This window comes from Diadema antillarum, unplaced genomic scaffold, assembly GCF_040938485.1.
Source record: "Diadema antillarum isolate AM-2024a unplaced genomic scaffold, OU_Dant_1.0 scf00000151, whole genome shotgun sequence".
In the NCBI taxonomy this organism is placed as follows: Eukaryota; Metazoa; Echinodermata; class Echinoidea; order Diadematoida; family Diadematidae; genus Diadema; species Diadema antillarum.
The window spans coordinates 3,123,130-3,132,349 of record NW_027271040.1 but is presented as its reverse complement, the minus strand read 5'-3'; positions in this window follow the sequence as shown (position 1 = coordinate 3,132,349).

Genomic DNA, 9,220 nt, shown 5'->3' with positions numbered 1-9,220 from the left:
CATTCATTTATCCAAACATTAGCCACTATTCATCCTCATTCAGCTAACCACTTCTTCGATCATTCATCCACACATTCACTTTATTCTTACCAAGGAGTATATCTCCTTGTTCTGATGTTCTGTAAGCTGGGGTAGTAATTACGTGAATTGAATACACTGGCATGGTGCTGAGTATTGGTCAGTATACTTGGTAAAGACATGGACACTTCACACATACCACCTCTCATGTCATTGGCTTAGCCTCAGTATACTCGTTTCCAGGTCATGGTCATGTCAATCAACATACAGAACCATCCCGTAAAATATCGCGGTGATATCATCCTCATCAATCAAGTACAAACAGTCCATCTCCTCTATCATTCACACATGTGCATCGGAAACAGAAACTCCTCAACGTCGAACTGCAGAAGAGGCTTACCTTTCTTCTCGACATCGGAACCCTTGCCGTGATCGCTGTGACCGTGATCATTGTCCGATTCGTGGGAGTGCGTGGTGGATACGGAGTGGCTTGGCGTGCCACCTGCTGCACCGGGTTGGACGGCGAATTTCAACATCTCGGACGTGAATAGGAAATCATTCAAAGCTAGCTAGATACTATGGTGTCGACTCCTCCAAACCCTCCAGACTTTCTCCTCTTCAGAAGAGAATGATGACCATGAGATTTCTTCCTTCACCAAGCCAGGTATAGAAACTAGCGTGAAAACGAACGAAGATTTGACTCTTCAAGCAAGATGGACATTAGATGTGCCTTGTTATCGAAACGTCACTCCTCCTACAGCGTCGTCATGAAACGAAGACTGCACCTGCAACACAGTTGCAGTCGGAAGTCGGTCTTCCTTTCAACGAGGTTGATGGTGTTGTCAGTGCTCAGTGACTATTCCACGTGCGAATGATTGATTCTAAGCCGAGTACTTCTGTTTTGTGAATGAACAGTAGCGTGGATACTCATTCGTCGCTACAAGCTGGATGGAGAGAGTACTTGCTTTGTGGGCGGGAATCCGACCAGAACGGCGAAGGACTTTACAAAACTGCCGCGGAGCTCCTCGCTAAGTGCTCCAGCCCTGCAGGCGTGCGATCGCTAACTGAGCAACTACAAGTGGTTTCTCGCTAATAGTGGAGGAGCGTTAGAGGGAAGGCTGATGACAAGCAGCCAATGGAATTTGCTGCTCCTCTCATAAGCCGTCATGGGTGTATACCGCTCCAAGGGTTTGTTTGCATTTCTGTACCACCAAAAAAGAGGGAGAGAGAGAAAGAGGCAGGGGTGGTGGGTTGGGGGTTGGGGGGGGGGGTGGGGGGCTCATGACAATTGAGGGTATGCTAGTGCATTATGCTATTTTGTAGCAGCATAATTATTGAGCGAAAGTTTCGACAGCGTGACGTCATCCTCTCAAAGCAAGACACGCCTACTCGCGTGGCTGTTTATTACTCCCAGTGAGTTGTTGCGGGTAAAATGTTGAACAAGAGAGGGCGGTATAGACTTTCCTGGAACTTATGTGGCAGCAGCCATCCCACGGTCTTGTACATCCCGCTCCTCATCACTTTGTTGCAACAATGATGCAACAAATTGTGTTAAATGTCACGAATAATAAGCAATATTAGTTTGACAATAGCTAGTAATAGATGACAACGATGAATTCCACAACAAAATGTTCCTCATCTCGATGAAGGACACGCTATCATTCGACTACCGAGGGAATTGTGTCAGCGTTTGATTTGATAGATACTTTATTTTCTGCAAATCAATTTATCAAGTTACATAATCATGAAGATGCAGGAAATATACAAAGTAAATTCAACGCAGAGTCGTTTGACTTGCATAAACCACGATACATATAAGTACATAATCATGAACATGTAGGAAATATATAAAATAAATTTAACACAGTCTTTTGACTTGCATAAACAACGATATGAAAGAGATTTGATATACAGTATGCATGTCTATGCAGCAGTGATAAGAATAACATTTATAGTTAAGAAACGATTATGCAGAGGGCCGCCATTATAAGCATTGCTCGAAAAGATGGCCGGCCCCATGAAAAGATGGCCGGCGTGTCAGCGTTGATGCACAGAACACGAGCAAATTTTGAGCATTGAAAAACAGATTTCCTTTGAGTGGAGCTCTAGAGCATAACTCCATCCCAATGCTAATTTTAAAAGTGATATGAAAGACATTCGTTTAAATTGGAAACCAGTGTGGACGACATTGAATTCTTTATTCTATTTGCTATTTTCAGGTTTTCTTTTATTTCACACGATGTCTCATCGATCTGTTCAGAATCATTACTACAGGTGTGAAACCTGAGAACCCGTGTAGTTGCGGAGGCAGGGATCTTAGGAGAGTGTAAGGAAAGAATAAAAATTGCGTGAGCTGACATTTACACATCAGAATAACATGAATTGTCATCAGTTTCAAACAGTCTACTCTCCTTACATCTACTTTGAGACACATACGTGAGGACTATATAGGGACAGAGGATGTCTCGTCCAGAGGACCTCACTCCCCCCCCCCCCCCGTGACAACGAAAATGGAGCACGAATTTCAGCATCATATAACAAAATATCCCAGATGACAGTTTGATGTTACTGAGGAAAAAACATCTTGTGAGTCTATTCTAAACGTAGAAATTGCATGATATTCAACTGACTAAAACATTCCTACATCCGTTAATGCAAATCACACATTAGCACATTTGGAAACCAATGATTGAAACAAATGAAGTTGGTGTATCTTATTTCAGTTCAGTTTAAATTTATTTCATATTTCCATTTTCTCAATGATGAGATTACAAAAATTATTGACAACAAAACAAAAATACAAAATATATACAATCATGTCTTTTGATTGTAGAAGAAAAAGAAAAAATATACTTGACACAAATGTACATGGTCATATCGTGTGAAAATGTCACTAGTAAGTATAAGAAATATGATGGGGCCTACATAAAAGCTTTAAAGCTTGTAAAACTGTAGGTTCCCGAGTTCATAGGCATATAATTTTACACGGAGAACGGATTATGTTTGTCTTGACCAACTAAAATTACACCAGTACAAAAAATCGATAAGTAGTAAACTAATGAACCACATAGATATCGCACAAACCAGACTGCATACAAATCTCGCAGCGTTTGAAAAAAAATGCTATATTATCAAAAGATGTATCGGTACCCTAACTTGAAAAACTTGGTGCTGCGGACAAGGACAAAAGAAGATATTTGAAGATACTATTATTCACTTCCCTTTGATTTGTGTGCAGACGATCAAAACAATAATTGGCAATCATTACCAACTGCAATAGCATGGAGAATACACGGTGAAAATCAAATCGCGTCGTATACAATGTCCTTGTTGCTATGATAATAACGGAATCTATCTCATTCTGTGCAAAACACTTGGTGAAATGTACCGTGGTACCTGATTCAGCTTCCGGCAGATTCGCTTTTTGATTAACCCTGTCTGTGCCATCTGGCGACCAGTTTGTGTGCAATGTCTATACTGCTTCATGGAGTTTTTGGCATCGACAGGGTTAACAGAGTTTTGTCATCTCGTTTCCCTGTTTCAGTTGCGGTAGCCCACAAAGAAGATCCCGAGAGTATCGCAATCTTCAAACGAATTTCCCTTCTCATTCTCTCCTCTGATCTTTCTATAAATCCCGACCGGTTTCTCAGCATGACGTGGCGATCTCGAGACAATGTTGAATGAGAGGAGTTGATGAAGGGCTATTTACGTGAGAAGACTGACCAGTGAGAGTGGTCAGCTGGTCTGCCTTGGAGTTAGGACCGACAAAGGAGTGACTCAAGCCTTTATTGCCAAGACGGTCTGCTCTCAGAAAACAACCGCGACAGATCGAAAACAAAACCCAAACATTGAGCCGAGTTGCAATCTCTACAACACGTAATCGCCTACTGATCAGTTGAGTAAAACAAAAATAGAGGCCACAGGTTACCCCAAAGATGAGATGAGATAAGATCTTATCTCATCGAACATTGTGCAATCTAAGAAAGAGACCTGTAAACATAAAAAAATCCTTTTTTTTTTATTACGAATTTAAAAGTGGGAGAATTTCGAGGATTTCGAGATTTCAATGAAGGGAACACGATTCGACTCATGAAGAAAGAGTGTAAGAGGTGATGTCTATAACTCTGAACAGGAATGAGGAGTATTCTAAGCTGAAGAAATTGAGAATAGGCACCTTTCGAAGAAATAAACTCATCTTTGGGTCACTTCCTAACATTTTGATTGTCTCTACTGTGATTCTTTACTGTGATATTTTCAGAATCTGCATGTCTGTTTGTGTCTGATACAATGATCTCAAACTAGATGACATAATTGCAATAATTTTATTAGCTCATAATAATGTCTTAACGCTATCTATATTCAATATTCAATATTTTGACACTTAAAACAAGCCAGTACATGTAATTGAAAGGAAACAGTCAAATTTAAACACCGATTTCAAACTGTACAAAGACCTCTTCTTGTTTTTACTTACTTTTACTGCCTTGCTACAATATGATCTCTTTGTAAAATTTACTCGTCAGCGATTTCTTTTGCCATTTCAACATTCCATTATGGCCAATAAATCATTCGAGCAGACGTTCTCTAAATTGGCTACAAGTAAGCGAAGCGTGAAAGCCGCGTGCTGCACCTGTCTCGCTCATTTTTACCCCTACTTTTGAGGAGGAACGGCATCGGCTTTGGGAGTTTGGACGACACGCAATTGGCTCAAACAAGAATCTAACGCGAAGATGATCCTCTTTACGAGTGTCTCTTGTCAAGATCATGGAGATATAACGATCTGTAGTGAAAGGAGGAAATTAATTCGAGAGGTTTTGGCTGATTAAGGCATTCATTAGTCGCGGAGTGGCTCCTGGGAGGATTAAGCCACGCGACTGATTAGGGGCGGTCATGGGTCGGGGTCTGCACACGCGCGCGTCTTCAATAATTACCGACAATGGGCAAATCAGGAGCGTCAATACCCGGCAAGATCTCCTTGTTGTATGCAAGTACGCAATCCAGGCGATGTGGTAATGAAGTGTTTGCGTTTGTAACCTCTTGAGGTAGGCTTTCCAGCTGAGATGACACAGTTTGCTCTCAAGAACCAGTCAAAAAAAAAATCCGACAGATACTTATCTTAAGCATGATTACAGCAAAGTGAGAAATTTTGAAGTTTTTAACGAACGAAAGTTAAAAAGAAACAAAACTAGATAACGTGCGAACATTCATGTGTACGCTGTTTCTACAAACTTTGCTGATGGAGTGCTCATTTTGACTGACACATTAGTTTAAGGATAGTGTAGTATTGTGATTGAGATGAGGATTCAACTTTTATTTTTTGTGAGATACTCAGAAACCACTTTATGAAAGGCCAAAGGAGCATACAAGTCTATGAGGAATTCAAATGTTATTTGATAAAAATCAGTTTTGATGACTGACATATCCAATAACAAAGTAAAACAAAGCGATCCTAGTTAAAGATTGGTCCCACCTTTTGTCAGGATCACTTGGTTTGGGATATCTCGGTCATTTCAAAGTCAATTTTCATCAGATAGACTTTAAATTCCTCTTAGAATAAATGCTCTTTCATATTTCATAAGAGGTTTCTCATTATCTAAAAAAAAAAATGATTATGAAAAAAAAAAACGTTAGAAACCTGAAATTCCATCACATCCGAATCTCTTTTGGTCTTTTATGAAAGTAGCTCTATGATTAAATAAAAAACTGCTCCCTGGGTTGCAACGCTTTTGTCAATCACAGTATAAAATGTACGTACACTTTCCACTCTTTCTCCACGCCACGCCTTTGCTTCTGCGAATCACTCCAGCAGCCGTGTTTATTGTGGAAAGGTAGCACTCCCCACTGACCACACTCCGAACCCTCCCCAATGTATCCCTTTGTTTAGAGGGTACAGATAAACACTTGACCACCACTTTCCGTTGTTGACATACCTTATAGCGAGGATGTCCAGTGGTCATTCACAAAATCTCATGACCATGATGACCATAATCATAATGGTGTTAGAACTTCCTCTTCTCAGATTTAGAATATCCCGTGATGAATATCCATTACTGTGTATTATGCAGGCCTATAAAGTGTTAACCTTTCCCCATCATGTTAATGTAAACTAAGCAAGATATTATTGTACAATTTCAAAGTTTTACTATAAGCCCCCATATCCACATGTGCTGCTGGTTCTGCTTTTACCAGTCCTCATGGTACTCAACAGAATCTGTAGGCCTACTCCTCCGCCCCAGCCTTGTCAACTGCTTGTGGGATTCAGTTTGTTGGTAACATATACAGCGGGATTGCAAGATTTCTATTTCATTCCATTTTTTTTTGTTTCATTGGTTTTGTTTATTCCATTTATTTTGTTTCATTCCATTTTGTTTTTTTCGTTCGTTTGTTTGTTTGTCTTTTACTTTTGCTGCCACTTGTTACTACACCTGACCAATAAATCTGATACTGGCTGAACGAGACTTGATTCATTCGGTCTCTTGGAACTCGTGTTTACAATTCCACTTCACCACTCGTCATTACCATGCTACTTCAGTACCCATCGCCAGTAAATTATACCCTTATTACATGCCCAACAAGGACACAATCACAATTAATTAAAAAAGTGTTACAACACAGAATGTAGCTCCATGTTTGCAACAAGTTAGTACAGTGTATACTTAAATCATGAATCACACAATCCTTACCTTACGGTGGCGCTCCGTATATATTTTATCATGGAATGTCGAACTTGCTGGTTGTGCAATGTATAAAGGTGTTCAGTTGGATGAACAGAATAGAAACAGATAAATCTCAAACAAACAAGTAACCAACCCAAACACCTAGTCATGTGAAATAATATCATCAGAAAGTCATGCTGTCAGTCAGTATCATCATACAGATAAGATAATCCTCCGGCACAGTCATTCCGACAAATATGTACATGAGGAAACACGAGTAAGGTTAACAATAGTCGACCAGTTATTGACTTGTACTTTTTGTATATAGCTTCGTGTTTTTCATATAGCTTTATTACACCATGGAGGTCTACCTCCCTGATTATACACAATCTTGGCAGTGCTTGGAGACACTCAGTATGTGAAATCATGCGGCTCTGATTTTTCTGACTGGAAATATTGTTTGACTGTGCATCAACCCATTTCTTGTGAAATGACCCCCTCCAATGTTCTACAAACAAAGGTGAAAGAAGTAATTAGATTGGGAGATATGGATATCAGAAAAAAAAAGTCGCATGCTACAACAAATTTAATGACTTTTCGTCATCGAGATTGCGACAAGTTTCTTTTGCCGCGATGATAATGACTTCCACTGACTCTATACAGTGTGGGTTGGGCTAATTAGGAGAACGTTCGAACCAGTACGACGAAGCCAGGGTGGTTTATCTATCCGCTAATGACGTTGGCTATTCAGAAAACAAATAGTACACGCGCCGTGATGGAATTAACATCTAGGGCCTAATTTGGATGGCGGATTGTGTCGGCGCCCCTTTGATGCACGGAGTCTTGATTGTTAATGGCACGCGTCAGATGTATAGGTTTAAGAAAATCTCTCTTTCTTGGACCATGCCGCTGTTTGTTCCTTTATTTGACTTGTAATCTGTGAAGATAAGGAGGACGAGGCATGTATGCAGCCCCGAGGAGCAGCTGCAGGCAAAGACTATGGCTGCTCATTAGGAAAGTTTCCTACTCACTGCTCACTGCTCACACCTCGTCAGGATTTCGTCGCTGCTTGAGTGAGCCACGGGCGTTGACCTATAATATATTGTTGGAGAATCTTTCCTAGGGGACTGCTTATATCATGCAGTCACACGGTCTTTAACAAAACAGAGCTAGTGAATGAAAATGTGATATATGCATAACACAATCTCAAGATCATACACTACAGGACCCGCCTCCTTTTAACCGAAGCTGGATTTATATGTCAAGATTGTTGCGAGGTGTCATGTAAAAGGTCCATTTCAAACACCCATTTCAAAACAGTGAGACACAATAAATTGCATCTTCTCAGAATGTGTTTGCTCTTGAGTGCTTATTTTATTTCTTTGTTTATCTATGTTTATTTATGCTGTGTGTTTTTTTTTATTCATATCATCGTGTTTGTTATTTCCTGAATTAGTATTGCGACTTTGGACTCTCGTCCATCTTGGAACGTGTTGGTTTTTTGAATTAATGCATGGGACTTTTTATTTTACACTATAGAGATAATTGAAAGTAACGGATCACTGACCAAGCATAATATACGGACCACTGACTATTATCGGGGACTCGTGTGTAGTTCATTGTGTTCCGAATGTTTATAGAGTAAAGCTGAAAGCAACAACATCGAGGATTACCCATGGCGACTCTTTCACCTTCAAATTGACCATACAGGGCCTGTTATACGAATATAGGCCTATAACTCAGCTGTTTCTATTACAAACATTACCAGCCTGATTACGGTTACAGTACACGAAGTACAGAAGTTTGCTCAACTGTGCGGTCTGCAAACATGGCGGTCACTTCACAAGGCTTCTGAGAACGGAGAGACAGGTTGCCTTAGCCAGTAATCAGATCATCGTTGACCACCTCCTTGGTTGTATTGTTTTGACGTTAATGAAGCCTTTACCCATTACGATTCCTGAATGAAAATTATTGTTGGTTCCTGATTAAGTCAGCGATTACCAGATAGATAACAAAATAGATAACGGAACTACGCTAATAAAACAGGCAGGTAGAATTTTTTGAACAATATTTCAAATTGGACTGTCGGCGATTTACTTTTCTGAGGATTTTCTCTTTAGGGGACCTATGAAGAGATTATTGATAATAATCATATTATTTGTAGGGATTGGAGAAGGCAGCCATAAGGTTGATCAAAACTCAAGACATGTTTCACAGTCGAATAACATTAGTTGGTCATCAAAATCCTCCCTCAACGTCGAGTTAGAAGTTTACAATTAAAACGCAGTCATGGAAACGCGAGTTTACTGACACGTATAGGTAAAGTAGGTCATACGTGTATTTCTTTATGCATGTATGGGCTATAGCTTTAAGAACAAACTCACAAAAATCAGCAAAGACCAATATAATGTGCTGGTGATCTTAGGTTACCGAGATAGGTTGTAAGTACACTATGATTATGTCTATATCAGACAGAAAACAGTTCAGTTTGAAATCTATAAGTGGTGCTGGTAGCAACAGATTCGGTGAGCACTATGTTTTTACTT